Here is an 8,917-nt window from a genome sequence, read left to right on the forward strand (position 1 = left end):
AACTGGTTCACAATTCTTTGGATCTCTATATTTGCATTATATTCTAGGCTGGCTCCTCCTCCCTGCAAGCCTATTAGTGTCAATTAGGTTCGCAAAGATGGGTGAGTCTGACAGAACAACTTTGACAAAATGCTGGAGCAGATCTCCCCAACAAAGATATAATGCCTAAGTATTTGGAGTTGATATATGATTGCATTTAATAAACATTTGTTTGCATATTTTTTATCATGCTAATGAATATAATTACTTTTATTTATGTCATAAAACTACGATTACATTTTGATATATACGTCACTTAAGTATGTAGTGTTAGCATTTTGCATACACTGGCAAGTTGAAGAAATGGCTAGACTTGGGGGTAGGCCATTCTCCCTCTGCCCGAAGCTCATCAAAAACTATACAAAGACACAGGTAATTTTATTCCACAGCCTCATGCCCATACTGGCTGGTTGAATTCAGCCTTCTAAATACATGCCAAGGTGGACTAACCTGCAAAAAGCCTTGATTATTATTCAGGTATTTATTAAGCCCTTACTCATGTAGATCCATAATGATCAGGCTGGGTACAATCTCTAAGACTCTAGACTGTAAGCTTGTTTTGGGCAGGGACTGTGACTGTTTATTGTTATTTTGCATTCTCCCAAATGCTTAGGACAGTGCTCGGCACACAATAAGCGCTTCTGAAGGCACACACTCCCTGACCCACCTAGGGCTCACAGTCTAAGAGGTTAAAAGGGCAGGTATTTGATCAGTCGGTCAGTCAAATGTATTTATTGAACATTTACTGTGTGCAGAGCGCTGTACTAACTGCTTGGGAAGGTACAATATAATAATATGACAGATACATTCCCTGCCCACAATGAGCTTACAGCCTAGAGGAAATGATCATTTTACAGATGAGGAAACTGAGGCACAAAGAGGTTCTAAGTGATCTGGTCTTCTTCCTTGTGAAAAAGGCTTCTCCTCCTCTCCTCCAACAGAAATTGGTACTCGTATTTATTAAGTGACTATTTGCAATCTGGAGATGTAACAAAGACTTGGCAGAAGAAACTATGGTAACCTCATCATTATCCAGAATTTTTTAGAATCTGAAGGGAATAGAAGTCCATCCAAGCATGAAGGCAGGTATTGGTATTGATAATCATCATCTTGTAGCATCATTCAGAGGTTATGAGAAATGGACAAACACACCTTGAAAAACATCCCAAGGTCTGAAAGAGAGTAAAAATCGTATCTCCTGGATCACAGCTCTCCCAATATTCAAGGTGCTTTTGAAAATCCAGCTCAATCTTTCGATGGTATTTTTTGAGTGTTTACTGTTGCAGAGTACTGTACTAAGTGCTTGGGAGAGTACAATATGATAGAGTTGGTAGACATTTTCCCTAGCGTATGGCTCCTCCCGAGTGCATTCCCTAGTCAATCTCTCCATTCCTTGGCAATGGGACTCCAACAGCCCCCTTTAGCACTTACGTTTGCAAGCATGCCTCTGGGTTAAAACCTCTTTTCGGTGCAAGCAACCTACAGATACAGTCTTACTGTGTCTGATGTTTTCCCACAGATTACCACTACCACACGAACCCATCCAATATTGTTTGATGCCCAACCCCACACCAAGACCTGATTACTCTCGATGTTGGGGTTGAGCTCTAAAGGAAAATGAATTCCTCGGTGCCCTTTCTGGGCAAGAGTAGGGAATTAACTATGCCTGGATCTTGGAGGACAATCTTTCCACAGTTGGCAGCAGATTGGTCAAAGCACTGAACGGATTCCTCCAAAGAAGTTGTCCAACTGATGCACCTTCATTTAGAAATTGATGGCACAGATGTTGATGAGTCAACTGCTTCTTATTCAGAGGAATCATTGACCGATGAGGACCTCATCCGACTTCAACAATCCAATGCATCATAGAAAGATGTCAAAGCAAGTGAAAAAGAAACTCTGTTTCCTCCATCACCCACTAAGATGTTGGGTTGAAAAAAATCATCCATTTTCAAAAAAGAAGATGCATTTATAGAGTTCAAGAAAAACCTATGGGACACATGAGTACTAAGGTGTACAGACGTGTTCAGGAGAAGTTAGCCTGCTTCACGGAGCTTTGTGCAGAAAAGGGTGGCTAGAAATTCAGCCAGAAATGGACAAATTCTTCACTAAAGTTGAAAAACCACTATCAGTCAGCAGACAAGATTCTATTTCTGCAGCCTCCTGCAAGAACTCGTAATTATATTACCAGCCCTCATTTATTTAATATTGTGATGTTATGCTTTGAATTACTTTAATAAAGATTAAACAATAGTTTAGTGACGTTTATCATTACAGTATAAAGCGCATAAAGGAGTTTCATATTACTTTTCCAGAGGTTCTGGAAAGGATCTTAATTTACAACATGGAAAGCTATGGGAAAACATATTCCACAATACAACCATTCATGATACCACCATATTTTTGAGGAATATGACCCCACTGTATCTTGGGGTACACCTGTATATCATTTTCCATTAATGTATGCTCATTTTTTAATTTCTCCTTCTACACAGTAGCTGTCAACAGAGGCAGCGTTATTACTCTTGTCCCCCTTCCCGCTATTTGTAAGTACCTCTTTTAAAGGCAGAGATCTTAGTACAGCTTTCTGCACACAGTAAACGCTCAATAAATATGACTGAATGAATTTCTTGTATTTTTGCCATACTTTTCCAAGCACTTAGTATAGAGTTCACAGTAGGCAGACGATACAGTTGGTTGATTCTGCCTAAATCAAATTTTATTGAAGGTTTTCAGAAATATCATTACATTTTAAAATATGTCAGCATTGGAATGGGACTGCTAGAAACGTTCTCCCATTGGATACAACATAGCTGTTGTAGTCATGTAATAGCAAAGGTTTTTTAATTAAGCGGCTATGGGGTGCAGTGAACTGTATTAAGTAAGCACTTGGGCAAGGAGAACAGAATCATGGGAAACATTCCCTGCTCAAAAGGAGTTAACATTCTAACAGGGAAGACAGACTTAAAATCTGACAATCACAATACCTAATTTGACTCTAAGATTGATAATGCAGATATACATAAATACTAAAGGAGAGCATAAATAAGTACAAATACTAATATCCTAGAGATGGCTGATGGGTCTGTGACATGGGGTCTTGGAAGTTAATCAGGGAAACCTTCTTGGAGGAGGAGGTCTTTTTTTAAGGAGGGTTTGAAGATGGAGAAAGGTGTTGTCTATTAGATTAGGTTTGGGGGAGGGAGTTCTAGGCCAGTGGAACAGTATGAATGAAGGAACAGACACAGGAAAATTCAGAACAAGGTACAATAAGGAGGTTATAATAATGACAATATTTGTTAATACCACCATTTCTTGTTGGAGTGAAGAGAAGGACTCTAAAAATGTTTATGGGTCGGGAGATTTATTTTAATCTAAAAATTAGAATTCCTTAAATAAGTCCCTGCTAGGGGAAAGGAGAGATGGGAAATTTGTAGTCCTGGAAACACACTCTTTCTCTTCATGGTGTGTATCTGCACTAGGCCGAAGTACCTCTAGCTGGCATGAACAGGTTAGGGAGAGTTATTTTTAAAATAAACTTTTAACTTCCCAAATTCATCCTCTGGGTCTCTTAATTTTAATATTTTCATGATATCCGGAATAACAACAACAATAATAATGATATTTGTTAAATGCTTACTATGTGTCAGGCACTGTACTAAATACTGGGATAGATAATAATAATAATGTTGGTATTTGTTAAGTGCTTACTATGTGCCAAGCACTGTTCTAAGCACTGGGGTAGATACAGGGTAATCAGGTTGTCCAATGTGAGGATCACAGTCTCAGTCCCCATTTTATAGATGAGGTAACTGCAGCACCGAGAAGTCAAGTGAGTTGTCCAAAGTCACAGAGCTGACAGGTGGTGGAGCCGGGATTAGAACCCATGACCTCTGACTCCTAAGACTGTGCTTTTTCCACAAAGCAATGCTGCTTCTCTAGATACAAGGTAATCAGGTTGGACACAGTCCCTGTCCCACATGGGACTCACGGTCTTAATCCCCATTTCACAGATAAGGCAACTGAGGCACAGAGAAGTTAAGTGACTTGCCCAAGGTCACACAGCAGACAGCTTGCAAAGCTGGGATTAGAACCCAGATACTTCTGACTCTCAGGCCTGTGCTCTATCCACTAGTCATAAAAAACCAGGAAGCTATTCTAGTTCCCATACTCTCTCATGATACTCATGAAGTTTTGTTTTCCAAATTATAACACACAAGGTTACTAGCCTTGCAACATGATCCAAAGAAATCATTATGCTTCCAAACATTTTGATCCCACCAACATTTCCCAATGATCCTAACCACATTTCTGCCCCTTGGAACCAATGCCATTTTCTCCTACTGCTCAGCATATCACTAACCTAAGAGGTGACAACTGACAAACAAAGCACAGGCAGACTTCTTTTCAAACCAGATCCCCAAGAAAACCAAACTAAAAGCAAAAAGAAACAAAAAACAGAATGAAATAATAATTATTGCATTTGTTAAACACTTACTATGTGCCAAGTACTGTTCTAAGCTCTGGAGCAGATACAAGTTAACAGTGTTTTACACAAAGTAAGCACTCACTAAATAGAATTGAGTGAATGAATAGGGTCAGACACAGTCTCTGTCCCACATGAGGCTCACAGTCTAACTAGGAAGAAGAACAGGTATTGAATCCCCATTTTCCAGATAAGGAAAGAGAGGCACAGAGAGGTTTGGTGACTTGCCCAAAGTCACACAGCAGGCAAGTGGAGGAGTCGGTATTAGAATCCAAATCCTCGGACTCCCAAGCCCACGCTCTTTCCACCATGCCACACAGTTTTTCCATAGTGTGGTTTTTTGACTAAGAATTTGGGGTAGATTCCAGTTAGGGAATTAGGAAGCTCTCCTCTAATAAAGAATCCATCTAGATAAAACCTAGTGCTATATTGGAAAAAATGTCTGTGCACATGTGCGTAGTACAATAAGCGAGCAGGATTCTTCGGGAATGTAACTCCCGCATGAAAGGAGAACTGAGTGGACAGTTTTCACTCCCCCTGCTACCTAAATTATTTTAGACCACAGGCCATTTGGACTAGGGCTCCTGCAATGGCTGAGAGATGCAATAAACTAGGATCACAAGCCCTGTGGTCTGTGAGCCCCATGTGGGACAGGGACTGTGTCCAACCCGTTTCCTCCCCAGCAATTAGAACAGTGCTTGACACATGGTAAGCATGTAACAATTACCATTATCATTACCATTAATGGATTCGACTTATGATCTGCCCAGCCTTATGTCTCCAACAGGGGGTTCAAAAGCTGCTTGAGGGAACAGTGCGACTGTTGACTTCCTTGGCACCCATCCTCCTTTGGATAATTGCATTTTTCTTTATCAGTGCAAAGCTTTCTGTCACAGAATGTTCAGTAGAGAGTGAGAGGCAAGCACCCTTTACCTCTCCCTCTGCTCTCCACCCCACCTAGCCCTCCACATCGTCATCCCTTCTTTCCTCACCATCCCAGCAAGCCCAGTACCAAGAACCGGAAAGCAGGAGAAGCGTGCATAGGCCATCTTCTACCAATGCCTTCACTCTCCAGGCCTGCCCTTCCCAAACTCCAGGTTGGCACTTATCTTCTGATCCATGGTCTTGTCAATGGATTCCAAAGAGATTAGTGAAAATGCAGAGATACGCCCTCACAACAGAAAACCAAACACAATGCTTTCCTCACTCCACAGAGCCAATTCTTTTGTCAGGACAACCCCACTGGAGAAGTTCAACTCCGTTGTTGGCTGCAGCCCCGAGGAATGGGAAGCCAAGACTCTGCTGGAACGGGGATACAATTTATTCTGGGGCTGCTGGCGATGAGATCTCCTATGTCAACTGCCTCCTAGGTTTCAGCTTCCCTTTTCATTTCAGGCTGAGTCCTTCAAATGCTAAATAAAGGGACTGAAGTCGCCTACTTCAGCTTATTATCAGTGCCAGGCTTTTACATCAATTGCATTATAGCATAGGCTTGCCGTTAATGGGTTATTATATCACCAGAAAAACAGAGAAAAGAAAATCCATTCAAAAACCCTAAAATGAAAAGTGAAAGTGTCAAACGCAGAACGTGAGTACACAGCGGCAGTGGAGTTTACCACTTTATTAAAATCGTGATTGTTCATATAAAGACTCAACCAGGTCACATATTAATAATTATCACTGACAATCTTTAACATCAGACTAAGCCCACAAGTGAAGCAATATTACATCTCTCTATCTCATTTATCTTTACTGGTTATGGCCCCTCTGTGGTCAGCATGCTGTGAGCTTCGTGGACATTTAATTATGAACACATCATAAATGTGGCTGACAAGGCAGAAGCTGGGTTCAGATGCTCTTGGGAAGACGGAAACATTGTTGAAACTACTTAGAATTGCAGCACTTTCGTTCGGGTTGCAACAGACAACGTTCTGAGTTACAGCACCAGGAAAATTCCACCCTATTTGCCCGTCGCTGTCACCCTTTTTTTCTCCTCCCTCACCTCTCCTTCCCAAATCTGTTTAACTTCCATCACCCCCAGACGAAAGTGGTGTAAGATGAGCCCTTGGGTACAACTTTTCCAACTCAAATAATCAGCAGACGGCATTTTCTTGAAAAAGTTGAGAGCTACTACCTCTTTCAACTTCCATAATCTCATAATTTATTGATTGGTTGATTGATGTATATCGATGTCTCCTTCCCCTTCTAGACTATGAGCTCACTGTGGGCAGGGAATGTGTCCGTCTGTTGTTGTACTGTACTCTCCCAAGCACTTAGTGCAATGCTCTGCACACAGTATGCGCTCCATAAATATGATTGATTGAATGAATGAATGAGTAATCCCTTGAAAACACCGATATTTGGGGCTCAACATTTTCATTATGTTAATCTATGGTTCTGGACTCTCCACTGAAATCCAAGAACAGATACCAAATTCCCTCAACCCTCTTTATATCCAAATCCTTTCTAACAAAAGCTCTCAAAAATGAATTTTTCCATTGGTCCCAGTGCCGTTGTCCAATACAGAACCCTGCCCGTAGAATTCCCAGGTGTCACACAGACCGTAGACTATGACCTCTAGACCTTAAGCTTATTGTGGGCAGAGAACATCTCTACCAATTCTATTATACTGTACTCGCCCCAGTCTTCTGCAGCCAGTAAGCACTCAGTAAATTTGATTGATTGACTGATTGATAGAGTCTTTAAAATTGGACCTTCCATTTTTCTAATTTTTTTTATAACGAGGATCTTGTTTTTTGTCAAGAGACAAATAGACTGATGTGGATTAGGGCCCAGATGTTCCTGTACTAAGAGGCAAAGGCCCTTCATCCTTCAGCTTTGAATCTATCTGATCTCCAGATTAAAAAAGGAGCATCAGGTCAGACCCACCCCTTAAATAAAATGCACCCCAATCCTCCCAGCAAATTAAAAGAATAAACCCCCATACACACTAAAATGGGAAACTTTGGGGGGTGAGAGGGAAGAACATGTAATTCTTCCCATTAAACCTTATTCTGTTGTGGTAGCAAATGCTTTTGCCACACTAATAATGAAAGCTCTCCTCTTGGAGTAAGAATAAATGTGCATGCAAAAACCTAACCAGTGTCATGTTTCAAAGCAACTGTCCTCTGTAGTGCTGAGGTACATATTTCTATACCTCCCCAACAGACTAGAAATAGAAAAGACAAAGCATATAATAAAGCCGAGCACAATGAAAGAGCTCTGAAGAGAAAGCTGAAAAGTAGCTATCATGTTGGCAGATAAATTCTACACACAATTATTCATTCCTAGCCTCTTGACATGTAGATTAATGAGTTTGATAACCCAGGCTTCTAAGAAGTAGATTCAACTCTGTTTCACAGGCTCTCTCCTCCTTCGCTAACTACAAACAACACTTTGGTCTATTGAGAAAAAAAAAACAAATCGATCCATTTGCACTGGTCATCAACATTTTTGCAATTGAAGCCCTATGTCAAAAATATGATATCTACTTGGGGACCCAGCTCTTTTTCCCGGTCTTGTAGGCAATTCACAGGGGCTCATGTGATCACCAGAGGGAGGAGTTTTCCTTCGGCAATCCCTGCTTGCCTCCAAAGTTCAAAGTAGCAGAGAAGCCAAGGCGAGAGCTCCTCAGCGGTTTGTCTCGTTATGACATCCCTGGGCTCACGGGCAGCGGGTTGTGTACATAAAACTGCTCATTCCTTCCCCAAGGCAGATTGACCCGTTGTCAACGCTTTGGTGAAAACTCACCGATCAAAGCATATTCTGAGGCCAGCGCCTGGGATCGGGTCTGTTCGGATTCCGGCCCCGACGACATCGCCAGAGCCTGCGTGTGCCTCACCAGGCTACTCTCAGAGACGTGTTCTCGAAGTCAGAATTGAAGGGGGCAGGAGGGAAAAGAGAAAGCTAATGGCTTAAAGATTTATTCTTTGTTAAAGCAGCTTTGCACGGTAGAGATGTTTCATTCTTGATTGGTGAGCAGCTTTAAGTACCTTTTTCATCCCGAATATTATGAGTTCAAATTCTCTCGAGTAATAAGAATCCTAGGCAGCTGTTTAGGATTTATCAGGGCTTTTTTGTTGGTGAAGGTGGTGTTTTTCCTCCTGCCCTCTGGTAACCTGTAGTGGGATGCATTGCATGTGCTTAGTGAGCAAAGGAAGAGAGAGATAGGCAGAGACAGAGGGAGAAACACAATAGATTTCTTTACCACAAAGAAGCCTGGAGAATTGTAATAAACAATTCAACATTTACTAGTAGTAGTGATAATCATAATATTTATTGAGCCCCCACTGAGTGAAATGAACTGAACTATGTTCATGAGTAATACAAAAGAAGTGACACAGTCCCTGCCCACAAAGATCTTACACTCTCATATGGGGAGATGGGCGTAAG

Source organism: Ornithorhynchus anatinus, chromosome 11 (genome assembly GCF_004115215.2).
Source record: "Ornithorhynchus anatinus isolate Pmale09 chromosome 11, mOrnAna1.pri.v4, whole genome shotgun sequence".
In the NCBI taxonomy this organism is placed as follows: Eukaryota; Metazoa; Chordata; class Mammalia; order Monotremata; family Ornithorhynchidae; genus Ornithorhynchus; species Ornithorhynchus anatinus.